Raw genomic sequence first — 13,204 nt, forward strand, 5'->3', positions numbered from 1 at the left:
GGGGTAGGTCATTTACAAAGATGTTGAAGAGAACCGGGCTCAAGCATGATCCTTGGGGGACTCCAGCTGTTGGGGTGAAGGCTGCGGCCTCTTTTGCCTTGAAGCTGGGGGTAACTTGCCTATTCTTAAGGAAATTTCTGATCAGCCTGAGGAGGGTCCAGTTTTGCGCTGGTAAGTCTGCTAATTTGTACACAAGACCATCGTGCCACAGGCTGTCGAAGGCCTTGTGTACGTCCCTCGTTGCAATCAAAGCTACCTGTTTTTGCTTTCGAATTGAGCTTACGGCGTCGTAGATGATGTTAATTGCGTGCTGGGTTGATCTATGTGCTCGAAAGCCAAACTGCTTTTCTGTGAAGAGGTTGTTGTACTCCATGTAGTAGTTAAGACGGTTTGACATGATTTTTTCAAAGCACTTGCCTATCGTGTCTAAGAGGGAGATTGGTCGGTAGTTGCCAGGTTGGTGGGGGTCTTTCTTGGGTTTGGGAATGAATATCATCTTGGCTGACTTGAATGCTACAGGAATGTGACCCGATGCCAGCATAGCGTTGAATAGGTTGAGTATGGATTGCATAAGATTGCCTGGTAGAAGTTTGATCTGCAGCGCTTTGATCCCTGATGGTCCAGGGGCCTTATCTCTGGTGCTTTTGATGACTCCTCTCATCTCTAGCATAGTTATGGGTCTTGTTAGAGGGTGGTCGTCTTCTAGGGTTGTCAGGTCAATCAGAGGGGTGCTGTTAAGGGAGGCGGCATTTTCTGTTGTCCATTGGTTGACACGTTCAAAGTGAGTGTTGTTGAAGGCTCTGCTGTTTGAAGCTGTGAGTGTCTTTTTCCAGACTGCGCCCATGAGGTCAGCCTGATCCTGTGGGTCTTCTATTTTTTCTTGCTGCTCCTCTTCATCTTCGTCAAGGAATGTGTGTACAAGGTGGGTGAGGCTGGGGTTAACTGATCCCAGGAGCTGTCTGATCTTGCGCCAGAAAGTAGCCGGCTCCCTTTTGTACTGGTTGGCCTGTCTCACCAGGGTTCCCCAAATGTGGCTCTTGTGGGTCAGCGTAAGGTCTATGGTTTCCCTTCTGAGTGTTTGTAGGGTCAACGCTGGTGGCTGGCCAGTTTGGTAGTGGCTTTGGCAGGCTCGCTGGTACTCATTCATTTTGCCTCTGATTTCTCGGGTCGGCTTATATTGGTGGTAAGTCCTTGTGGTGGATATTTCACAAGTGGCCTCGGTTGCAAGCTGGATCCGGTTGTGGATGGTGTTTACTGCTTGGTCGATTGTTTGGGTTGGGAGGTTCTCGAACTCAATGATGGGGTCGTCAGCAAGGAAGGTGTCATATTCACGGGCACGTATGGTTCCCAGTCTGGGCCTGGGTGGTGCCACATATCTGAAGGGGGCTGCTTGGAGGGATGTGACCACAGGGATGTGGTCCGACCCCACGTTCTTGCCTGGGGTTACTCTGCAGTGGAACAGGTCACAATCTCTGTTGGTCAGCACTATGTCAGGGGTGCCCCTCTGGTTGCCCGCAAAGAACGTCTTAAAGTGGGGGCCTTGGAAGGAGAGGTCCCGGTTTTGCATTAGATTGAAGAGCTGCCTGCCCTTGAGGTCTGGCCTGGCAGGTGCGTTGAATAAGGCCTGATGGTGGGCATTCAGGTCTCCTGCGATGATAGTGGGGAGATTCCTGTCGAGCAGCTTGTTCAGAGGGATGGAGGGGAGGTAGGCCAGTCTAGGTGGTAGATATGCGGTGCAGACGATGAGGGGGCCGTGTGAAGTGGTGAGTTCTATTGCAAGAAAGTTGTCGTCTTCTACGAGGATGGGGCGGTAGGAGAGTCCTCTTCTTATTAGTATTGCCACCCCACTGAACCTACCCCTGTTGACTTCCCTGGTGGAATATCCCCAGATGGAGATGTGCTGGTCCTGTCTGGCCGCTGTTTCATTGAGTAAGATTACATCTGGGTTAAGTCTGGCTACTTCCAGAGTGAGAAGGTATCTGTTGTTGAAGAAGTGTCTGATGTTCACCTGAAGGATTGTGATCCCCATTATTGACTATGAGACGGAAGTGTTTGTTTGGCTGTAGTGCCAATGTTGTTACATTCGGTTTGGTCGCTTCTGTTTGTGGAGGAGGGGGGTAAAGCTGTTGAGCCAGGTGTCTTGTTCCTGGTTCCGGTCGGGGATTGGTTGGGTTTGGGGTTTACCATACGTTGCTGTGCCATTGGGGGGTCCTCGGTGTCACTGCTGTTCATGATGTCGACATCCGTGGTGCTAGAGTCGCTCTCTGGTGAAGAGTTGTGGGGGTTGCTTGCCCTTGCTCCGTCCACAGGGGATGGGGTTCGGCTGTTCGGCCTAGGCCTCTTGGTACAGCGTTGTGTGGAATATATTGTTGTGGGGCTGCGATGTTTGAAGCGAAATTTCCTAGGGCGGATGGGGTTCCGTATGGCAAGGGAGTTTGTGATAGCTTTGAGGACGATCTGATGTGGGAGTGTTTCAGGAAGGGTGGACATAGGTGTTTCCCAGAATGTCGGGGTGGAGGGGCCGGGGTTGTTCAGGGAGTTTGGAGTCTCCTGGGCGTTGGTAGAGGCCTGGGGGCGAGGAGTACTAGGGTTGGGGTTGTTGGGTTGTGCTTGGGCCTGGCCGGCGGTTGTTGTGATGTTAGGAGTCAAGTAGGCAAGCGAGTCCTCGGACATATGGACAGGGGGTAGGCCATTGTCTTTCCTAAGTGAGTTCCAGAAACCTAGGAGCTTCACTGGGTTGTCTGGAAACTTGGATTTGAGCAAATGTTAGGAGTTCGGCCCCTAAGCTGGGCTTGGGATCGGGGTTTGGTGCAAGAGAGTTAGGTGTTGGGGCCTGTTGTGTTTGATTCTGGGTTTGCTCTGGTATAACCGTGGGGTTATGGGGGTGTTGGGTGCTTTGGTGTCCCCCTTGGGCCACCGACTGGGCCTGTTGTTGGTTAGGGATGCCCCAGGCATTTACTGGTGGAGGAGGGGCAGGGATGGTAATAGCTGCCTGTTGGCGGGCTGCTGTCTCCGTTTCATGCAATTGCTTGATTGCCTCTTGCCTGCGAGGACAAAGATGCGAGATTGCAATGTGTGGACCATTGCATAGAGCACATTTGGGTGTTGGGTTTGTGCATTCCCTGTAGCTGTGTTCCCCTGTGCACCTGCTGCACTTGGGGGTTCCATTGTTACATGCATTGGAATAGTGGTCATACTGAAAGCATTTGAAGCATTGCTTGAGCTTGTAAAACCTCTGTGGGTTGATTTTGTCAGGTTCAGCCATGATGCCAAATGCAGAAAGGCCTTGTGTGCAGACTTGCGTTGCTTGCTCCGGTGAAGCCAGAGTAAGTTTCAGTACTTGGTTGTTGCGTTGGGTTGTGAATCTGTGGGCCTGAAGTATTTTGACATCCCTGTTTTTCCTCTCTATTTCTGCAATTATTTCATCATTTGAGTGATCCATGATGATGTCATGGATCCTATGTACAAAGATGGTGCGTTGGGCTTGGAATTCGGCAGGGGGGTAGACAGTGATATTCTTCTCCCTTAGTTTGTTCATGGTGTCTGACGAAAGGAGGTCTGGGAGGTTTGCATTGGGTACCAACAAGATGGCTCCATTCGTTATTTTGTACACATTTTTGTAGGTAATCTGGGTGACCTCGTAGACCACCTCAAGTAGTTGGGCTGGGGTACGGACCCCGGCCAGATTCGTCTGTGAATCTGACTTTGGTCGCCATAGCTTGGTGGGCCAGGCAGCCTAATCTAATCTATACTATGGTGGGTGCTGTGAAGTGTCCAGGTAGACTAAGTGGATGGTGGGTGTTAGTTAGGCCGAGGCCTCTAACTTCTAGTTGCTAGGCAACTAGAGCTACTAGACAAGGTGGTAATTGAACCTATCGATAGCCTAAGCCTGCTACAAGGCTGTTAGATGCCCGATCAAACCTCCGCAAGAATTTCAAGAACCCGGTTTTGGCTACCGCTCGGGAATGATCGTTTGGAATGGCGAAATACAAGAGGTAGAAACAGTTTAGAAAGACAGCCTTATTCACTCCTTAATTCTATGATTAGTAGGTTATGCATTGTGTATTGTGTGAGTGTGTGTGTGGTGTGTCTTGGTACAGGCAGGGAGAGAATGGGGAGGAGAGGGTGGGGAATGGGGGGGGGGAGGGGGTGTGGGATGAAGGATGAGGATGGGTAGTTATTTTATTAGGACATCATACTGCTGTAAGCGTCAGTAGAGCTAGGTTGAGACACAGTACAGGTGCCCCGGCGTGTCTTGACGCCGAGAGAGCTTAGTAGTCGACTGGCAGTGAGTGTGGCTGGCTGCTACGCGGCCGGCCGGCTGTGATTGGCTAGCTGGCGCACCAATCCTGAGTGAGGTGGGCGGAGCCAACGCTCAGTTTCTCCTGTAGGTGGCGGGAGCTCCTGGGAGCACGTCTGCTCACGGCGGCTGCTGGCTGGCGAGTCTTTTATCTTTTATCTTTATGCCGGCCCGCAGATCGAGCTTCGTGTTATATACCCCGCTCAGGATCAAGGGAGTCCGCCACTGACCAATCAGCGCGCTCCGCCACGCGACCCGCTCTGAGCTGAGTCGCGAGCGGGATATAAAAGGAAAGCTCGACTCGCGCAAAAGTTCATTATTGTATCGCAACGCCAGCCAGCACGAGCATCATCATGCCACCCAAGGCATCTGGAAAGGCTGCCAAGAAGGCCGGAAAGGCCCAGAAGGCCATTGCCAAGGGCGATAAGAAAAAGAAGCGCAGGAGGAAGGAGAGCTACAGCATCTACATCTACAAAGTGCTGAAGCAGGTCCACCCCGACACTGGTATCTCTTCCAAAGCCATGTCGATCATGAACTCGTTCGTGAACGACATCTTCGAGCGCATCGCCGCCGAGGCTTCTCGCCTGGCCCACTACAACAAGCGTTCCACCATTACCAGTCGGGAGATCCAGACGGCTGTAAGGCTCCTGTTGCCCGGAGAACTGGCCAAGCACGCCGTCTCTGAGGGCACTAAGGCCGTCACCAAGTACACCTCCTCCAAGTAAACGGCTTACTTACTGCCCTGTGGTGGTGGCTTGGCCTCAAACCAACAAACTCGGCTCCATTGGAGCCACACTTTAATTTCTAAAGAGATTGTGAGTGTTAGACACCAATACTATTATAACAAAAACCTCTGTCACTGAAAGCAAATAGCTATAAAATGAGAATATTTATGAAACTGTCTGTGTGTGTTTCTCTCTCTCAGTCTCTGTCTGTCTGTCTGTCTGTCTGTCTGTCTCTGTCTCTGTCTCTGTCTCTGCATGTCTCTCTCTCTCTCTCTCTCTCTCTCTCTCTCTCTCTCTCTCTCTCTCTCTCTCTCTCTCTCTCTCTCTCTCTCTCTCTCTCTCTCTCTCTCTCTCAACACACATATAAACACTCGGTATCTTTTTTCTAGAGATTAGAGATTCATTGTTATGTTCCACATTAGGATTACTATGCAGGCCACCCTCTTAAGGTTTGAAAATGTCAAGAAAACGGTTAATTTAAAATGTCATCTCCTAACTTAACAGATTAAGCCAGAGGACCAAAAACAGAATAAAACAGGACAGGACAGTATGTCACTTATACAAGCTGCTTTTATTTCTAGTACAGTATGACAATTTTTTTTTTTTTTTTTTTGGAGGGGGGGGGGGGGGGGGGAGGATCCTTGGCAGTGCATAAGAATGAAAAGCGACGGCGTTTTGTTTGTAAGAGGACAGGTTGTACTACAAATGACTTGATTTATTGATATCACGTGTACAGTGTATGTATGACACCTAAATTATTGTATTTATTTATTTATTATATGTATAGATGAAGGTTAATTCATATGACTGATGCTAGGAATGTCTGAAATCTCCTTAGAAGGATATTTTGGCCCTGAGAAGGGCCGAGTTTGGTGTATACTAGGGTGGTCGTTTTAGCTTATGCACGCTCTCCACGGATACGGCGAGCAAGCTGAATGTCCTTTGGCATGATGGTGACACGCTTGGCGTGGATGGCACAGAGGTTAGTGTCCTCGAAGAGACCGACCAGGTAAGCCTCGGATGCCTCCTGTAAAGCCATGACGGCAGACGACTGGAAGCGAAGATCGGTCTTGAAGTCCTGGGCAATCTCGCGCACCAGACGCTGGAAGGGAAGTTTCCTGATGAGCAACTCTGTGCTCTTCTGGTAACGACGGATCTCACGCAGGGCGACCGTTCCGGGCCTGTAACGGTGAGGCTTCTTCACGCCCCCTGTGGCAGGAGCAGACTTGCGTGCTGCCTTGGTGGCCAGCTGCTTACGAGGAGCCTTGCCTCCCGTGGACTTGCGAGCAGTCTGCTTGGTGCGAGCCATGGTGAACAACTGTGGTTTGTGATGGCCGGCGCCGAAAAATTTTTGCTTATATACGCCGTCTCGAGGCGCTTGCTCGAGCGCCATTGGCTGCTCGACTCGCCTACGTCACCCCGTTGCCCCTCCCCTCCTTCCTCTGGCTGCAGCCAACAGGCAGCTCACCTCAAACACTATTATCGCTGATTTTGCTCTATTTTTTGGATTTGTGCAAAAGTCATTTCACAGAGACGTGAAACAGACGAGTAGGCAACTGCAGTTTTGAAAGCGTTGTGAGAAAGCCGTGTTTCTGCTCGAGTACAAGCATAAAGTAAGGACAGGCAGGAGTTAGGAGTTGCCATGCTACAAGTACGTCCGCTTGACGGGATATAGTCTGGGGAAATCGTGCCGAAATTTTATTATTCACACAACTTCAACACCATGACTGGACGCGGCAAGGGAGGCAAGGGACTCGGAAAGGGTGGCGCCAAGCGTCATCGTAAGGTGCTACGTGACAACATCCAGGGCATCACCAAGCCCGCTATTCGTCGCTTAGCTCGTCGTGGCGGCGTGAAGCGTATTTCGGGTCTCATCTACGAAGAGACCCGTGGCGTCCTGAAGGTGTTCCTCGAGAACGTCATCCGTGATGCTGTAACCTACACGGAACACGCCAAGAGGAAGACCGTCACTGCCATGGACGTGGTGTACGCTCTGAAGCGCCAGGGTCGTACCCTCTACGGATTCGGCGGATAAGAGCTTGGCTAATCCATCGATTCCACCCACCACCACCTCAAAACGGGACCTAATTAGGTCCCTATACTTTTTTACTGAAGGGCTTAATAGACGATAACATAAATTGTTTTGATATCAGCTAGCACATTGGGTCTTATGAAATCTATTTTTTATCCTCGCATGCTTAAAGGGACTCTGATTGGGGAGGGAGGGGTGGGGGGGGGGGGGAAGGTTTGTTCCGTTATATACTAGCAGAGCAGGATCATTGGTGGTGGGGGGGGGGGGTGAGGGAGAGAGAGAGAGAGAGAGAGAGAGAGAGAGAGAGAGAGAGAGAGAGAGAGATCTTTCCCAACTCTTCCTTTTTACATGAGTGAGCTACCCGTTTTATTCATTTTATCCTTCTCAGAGCTGTTTTGATAGTATCCAAATGATGGTAAATGAAAAGGGAGGACACGAATATCTACCCAGAATTCAGGACTGGCAATCGATATGCATGTTTGAGTGCGAATCTTTTTCTCTCTCAACTTAGGTATACGTTTATGTCGTACCTAAAAGCGAGAACCACACTATTGGGACAAGTATGCAAGGCCCAATTTTCCTAACAAGCACAGTTAATTTTGTTATTTTCGAACATTTCTTTCCAAATTGGTTTATCCAATTAACAGTATTATATTAAGATCATGAATTGCTGGGTTAGGTTAGGTTAGGTTAGGTTAGCTTAGCTTAGCTTAGGTTAGGTTAGGTTAGCTTAGCTTGGGTTAGCATAGGTTAGGTTAGGTTTGATTACATTTCTATGTTAGATTTAACTCAAATTCAAAACAATTGCAGTCATTCGGCTTGTTAGTCAACTTGCCTCTAATAGGGGCAATTTGTCTAACAAGACTATTTAGTTTTGTGTGCATATATATATATATATATATATATATATATATATATATATATATATATATATATATATATATATATATATATATATATATATATATATATATATATATATATATATTATAGCTTCAAGACTCCGAACCAATATAGAAGCATCAAGAGGAAGTGCTTGTGTTATGGGCCAATAGGCCTTCTGCAGTTACTTCCATTCTTATGTTTTTATTCCCATTGGTTCGTGTTTTATCTTGTGTAAATGTCAATCACCTCACCCAAAACTTTGGTACCATATCACCTCACCCATGTATGTGTATATATATATATATATATATATATATATATATATATATATATATATATATATATATATATATATATATATATATATATAATATACAGAGTAAATCTACCCCAAAAGTAATGATTTATTTGTCTACAAAACTAAACTCTTTTTGGAATCATATGAGGCCCCTCCACTGAGGGGGGAGGCCTGGATGTTTATTGTCATGTGTATTCATGCTGCTTGCATGTCGTCGTTTATTTTGCCTTTGTTGTTTTCTTGACAGCTTTCTTTGCCTTGGGTGGTTTGGGAGATTTTGAAGCTCTCTTTATTTTGGGCTTTTTGTTCCCAACAACAAGCTGCTGCTGCTGCTTCTTTTTCAAGGCTGTAGGTGGTTTGTTGCTTGTGGCGGCTTTCTTGGGAGTTACCACGGCCTTCTTTGCTGCTGTAGATGGTTTCTTGGTTGTGGTGGCTTTCTTGGGAGTTAGAACGGCCCTCTTCTCTGCTACGGCCAGCTTGAATGATCCACTAGCTCCACTTCCCTTGGTCTGAACAAGAATGCCGTCAGCCACTGCTTTCTTGAGAAATCTTCGGATGTAAATGGCGATCTTGGCAGCCTCGACTTTGTTGTTGGCAACAACGTACTTCTTGATTGCTTGTAGAGACGAGCCCTTACGGTCTTTGAGTGCTGCGACCGCGGCTAGAACCATTTGACTAGTTTTCGGGTGAGCAACCTGGACGCGAGGTTTCCTGGTGGTGGCCACCACAGCAGCAGCAGCCGCAGCCTTCTTGGTAGGCTTTGCTTCTACCATGATGATGATGAGATAACCAAGGTGATGAGAGACGCTCAGACAGTCACGGGGGAATGATGCTGCCGCCGCTTGAGCCGAACCTATTTATGTGCCGGCACGGTACAGAAGCTGCAACCTGGCAACTCGTCCACCAATCACGACGGTTGGTTTTACGGCTCCGAAACCTGGATCCCATATCTTCTCTAAAATAGAAGCATTTGTTCATGTTCTTTGTAAAAGTATCATAAAGCAGGACAGATGAGACAAATATCATAAAAACTGAAGAGCAGATGAGCACACACATGTATGTATTACAAAAGAAAATCCACAAATTCATTAGAAATTGGCAGGGTAGGCTGAGGAAGTAGGTAGATGTAAAATGTCTGTAAATGGCGAAAGAACATAAACCCAAGACTGAATAAACGATGTTAAATATCCATGCCAAGGAGACAAAAATATGTTAGGATACAATTACCATTAAGACACCACAAGAAGGTCCGTATCCTGCCGTGATGACTAAAAAGAGTTGGTTATTAGCCACAATGTGTAGGCAGTCTCATGCCAACGGCCATACCACGTTGAGAACACCGCTTCTCGTCCGATCAGCGAAGTTAAGCAACGTTGGGTTTGGTTAGTACTTGGATGGGTGACCGCCTGGGAACACCAAATGCTGTTGGCAATAATGTTTTTTGTTTTGTTTTGTTTTGTTTCGTTTGTTTTTGTTTGAATGGCTGGCTGGCTGGCTGGCTGGCTGGCTGGCTGGCTGGCTCCACGGGAAATTCACGGAGTTGTGTGGAATAAGGCCTGGTAAAATGAATTAATATGTATGTCATGTTTAAAACAAACTCGCTTAATATAGTGTGTGAGGCTTTATACAAAAACAAACAACCAAAACAAAACATGTTGTATATATATATATATATATATATATATATATATATATATATATATATATATATATATATATATATATATATATATATATATATATATATATATATAGCTTAATCCGGGTTTGAACTCGCAACTCCAAGAATACGCATCACTTATATACACTTTACCACTGGACCACTGCAGGACACTTGATGCTGAGGTATCAATTTAATGACGTAAATGCCATTTCCACAAATAAATGATAATTTAAAAGTATTTGTATGTACAAATCTTTTCTGTTTAAAAGGCTACAATATCAGTTACTGATATAATTTGTGTTAATGTTTCTATACCCACAGGAAGGCATGTTTTTGCTTATATGTAAGGGGTACGGAGAAGGAATCCACAGACCATCATTCCCCTTCCCCCCCCCTCCCACCTACTACCACCACCACCACCACCACCACCACCACCACTACTCACCACCAATCACCACCAATCACCACCACCACCAATCACCACCAATCACCACCACCACACCTAACCGAAAACCCCCTAACACATCAACCCTCCCCCCAATCAACAGGCGAAATAATAACCCTCAAATGCCTGCCTGCCTGCCTGCCAGCCAGCCAATACTAACGGTCTTCTCAGAAAGAAAATCTCTTTGTATCTGTATTACTTGATGAAATGTATGATTCTAATAATGAAAATAAATTGTTATGTCGGTTGTATGAGCATAATGACCAATATGCACATGATATGAATGAATTAAATAGTGTAGTTTTAAGTAATTAGGTTGTAGACACATTAAGCGGATATGATATTTGACGCGTCCAGAACTGGTGATTTTTGGTTTAGTTTTAAATGCACCACCACCACCACCATTGCTTCCCCAGAGCCTAATTAAGGACCGGTAAAAGGAGTCAATATGTATGTCATCTATAAAACCAAAGAATGAATAAAAACACACACACACACATCTACATAATAGTACTAGGAAGATTGTATGGCATAAAAAAAAAAAAAGTACTCCCATTGGGTCGTTTGAACTCGCGACTTCCAAAACACCAGCCACACACCTTACCACCCAGCCACCATAGAGTTGGTATAATTGTGCAACTTTAGTTATAAAACTAAAGTTCTTATTGTCTCAAATCTTATTGTCTGTTCTATGAAAAGGCATGATGTAAATTATGTATTTTTTGAATGATTGAATTGTAGGCACATTAAGCGGATTCGATATTTGATATATCCAGAAAAGGTGATTTCTGTTCAGTTTTAAAATGCATCACCGTTAACGCTAAAGGACTGGTAAAACGACTCGATGTTTGTCATTTTTAAAATAAACACTAAAACTAGGCCCTTAACATATATAATGTTTGAATATAAATTGAATGCATATAAATACAAAGTGGGAGTGGCTGGCTGGCTGGCTGCCTGCCTGGCTGGCTGGCTGGCTGGCTGGCTGACTGGCTGGCTGCCTGCCTGCCTGCCTGCCTGCCTGCCTGCCTGCCTGCTGGCTGGCTGGCTGGCTGGCTGGCTGGCTGCCCGCCCGCCCGCCCGCCGCTGCTTGCCTTGCCTTGCCTTGCCTTGCCTTGCCTTGCCTTGCCTGTCCTGTCCTGTTATTGCCTTGCCTTGCCTTGCCTTGCCTTGCCTTGCCTTGCCTTGCCTTGCCCTGCCCTGCCTTGGCTGCAGCTGGCTGGCTGGCCGTAAATCAACTCTTAACAACACCACACCACACCACACCATCACTCATCACCCATCACCCACCACCGGCCCCAGTCTCCCAGCCTCTCTTATATACCCGAGCAGGCCCTTTAAATTATTTGAATTGTTGCACTTCGGCCAATGGCACGATCGCTGCTGCTCAAACATATTCTGGTTCACAAGTATTATAATATATTATATTATATTATATTATATATATATATATATATATATATATATATATATATATATATATATATATATATATATATATATATATATATATATATATATATTTATTCATGAAACACATTAAAACCTTGATCATTTATTCATTCATTACGTCTAGTGAAGAATTGCTTTTGTTCATTTGTATGATTAAAAATTGATAGAATATGAATTCCTCGCTTAAAGTAAAATATAAAATATATATTGGATTTATATGATTGGTTAATATTCCAAGTGATGCTGAATATCCCCTATAATTTTGTTTTGTTGTTTGTTTGTTATGTACACATTCCAAATGAAATCAATATAAATGTTATTATTAATGTTTGAAAGTTGATTGTCTACTTGAATCTCTCTATTAAAGTGTGTGTGGCTCCGGATGGAGCCTGGTTATGGTATTTGTCGTGGTGGGTGGCAGAAGTGCTTACTTCTTCTCTGTCTTCTTTGGCAAAAGAACTGCCTGAATGTTTGGAAGAACACCTCCCTGTGCAATGGTTACGCCAGACAGAAGTTTGTTGAGTTCTTCGTCGTTGCGGATGGCCAACTGCAAGTGACGTGGGATGATACGGGTCTTCTTGTTGTCACGTGCGGCGTTACCGGCGAGCTCCAGAACTTCGGCAGCGAGGTATTCCATGACGGCTGCCAGGTAGACAGGAGCGCCAGCACCGACGCGTTCGGCGTAGTTGCCTTTACGCAGCAGACGGTGAATTCTGCCCACGGGGAACTGAAGTCCGGCCCTGCTGGAGCGAGACTTTGACTTGCCCTTCACTTTGCCTCCCTTGCCGCGTCCTGACATTGCTGCTGCTGTTGTGGGTTTGTGGTGTTTTATGCCGGCCCGCAGATCGAGCTTCGTGTTATATACCCCGCTCAGGATCAAGGGAGTCCGCCACTGACCAATCAGCGCGCTCCGCCACGCGACCCGCTCTGAGCTGAGTCGCGAGCGGGATATAAAAGGAAAGCTCGACTCGCGCAAAAGTTCATTATTGTATCGCAACGCCAGCCAGCACGAGCATCATCATGCCACCCAAGGCATCTGGAAAGGCTGCCAAGAAGGCCGGAAAGGCCCAGAAGGCCATTGCCAAGGGCGATAAGAAAAAGAAGCGCAGGAGGAAGGAGAGCTACAGCATCTACATCTACAAAGTGCTGAAGCAGGTCCACCCCGACACTGGTATCTCTTCCAAAGCCATGTCGATCATGAACTCGTTCGTGAACGACATCTTCGAGCGCATCGCCGCCCGAGGCTTCTCGCCTGGCCCACTACAACAAGCGTTCCACCATTACCAGTCGGGAGATCCAGACGGCTGTAAGGCTCCTGTTGCCCGGAGAACTGGCCAAGCACGCCGTCTCTGAGGGCACTAAGGCCGTCACCAAGTACACCTCCTCCAAGTAAACGGCTTACTA

General features: G+C 46.7%; 1 non-coding gene across 1 annotated transcript; it reads left to right on the forward strand.

Moving 5' to 3' along the window:
- Positions 1–9,552: 9,552 nt before the first annotated feature.
- On the forward strand, positions 9,553–9,671 carry LOC138361875 (5S ribosomal RNA). The gene has a single exon (XR_011227246.1). It is a non-coding gene; the product is annotated as a 5S ribosomal RNA (ribosomal RNA).
- Positions 9,672–13,204: the final 3,533 nt, after the last annotated feature.

Source organism: Procambarus clarkii, unplaced genomic scaffold (genome assembly GCF_040958095.1).
Source record: "Procambarus clarkii isolate CNS0578487 unplaced genomic scaffold, FALCON_Pclarkii_2.0 HiC_scaffold_934, whole genome shotgun sequence".
Taxonomy (NCBI): Eukaryota; Metazoa; Arthropoda; class Malacostraca; order Decapoda; family Cambaridae; genus Procambarus; species Procambarus clarkii.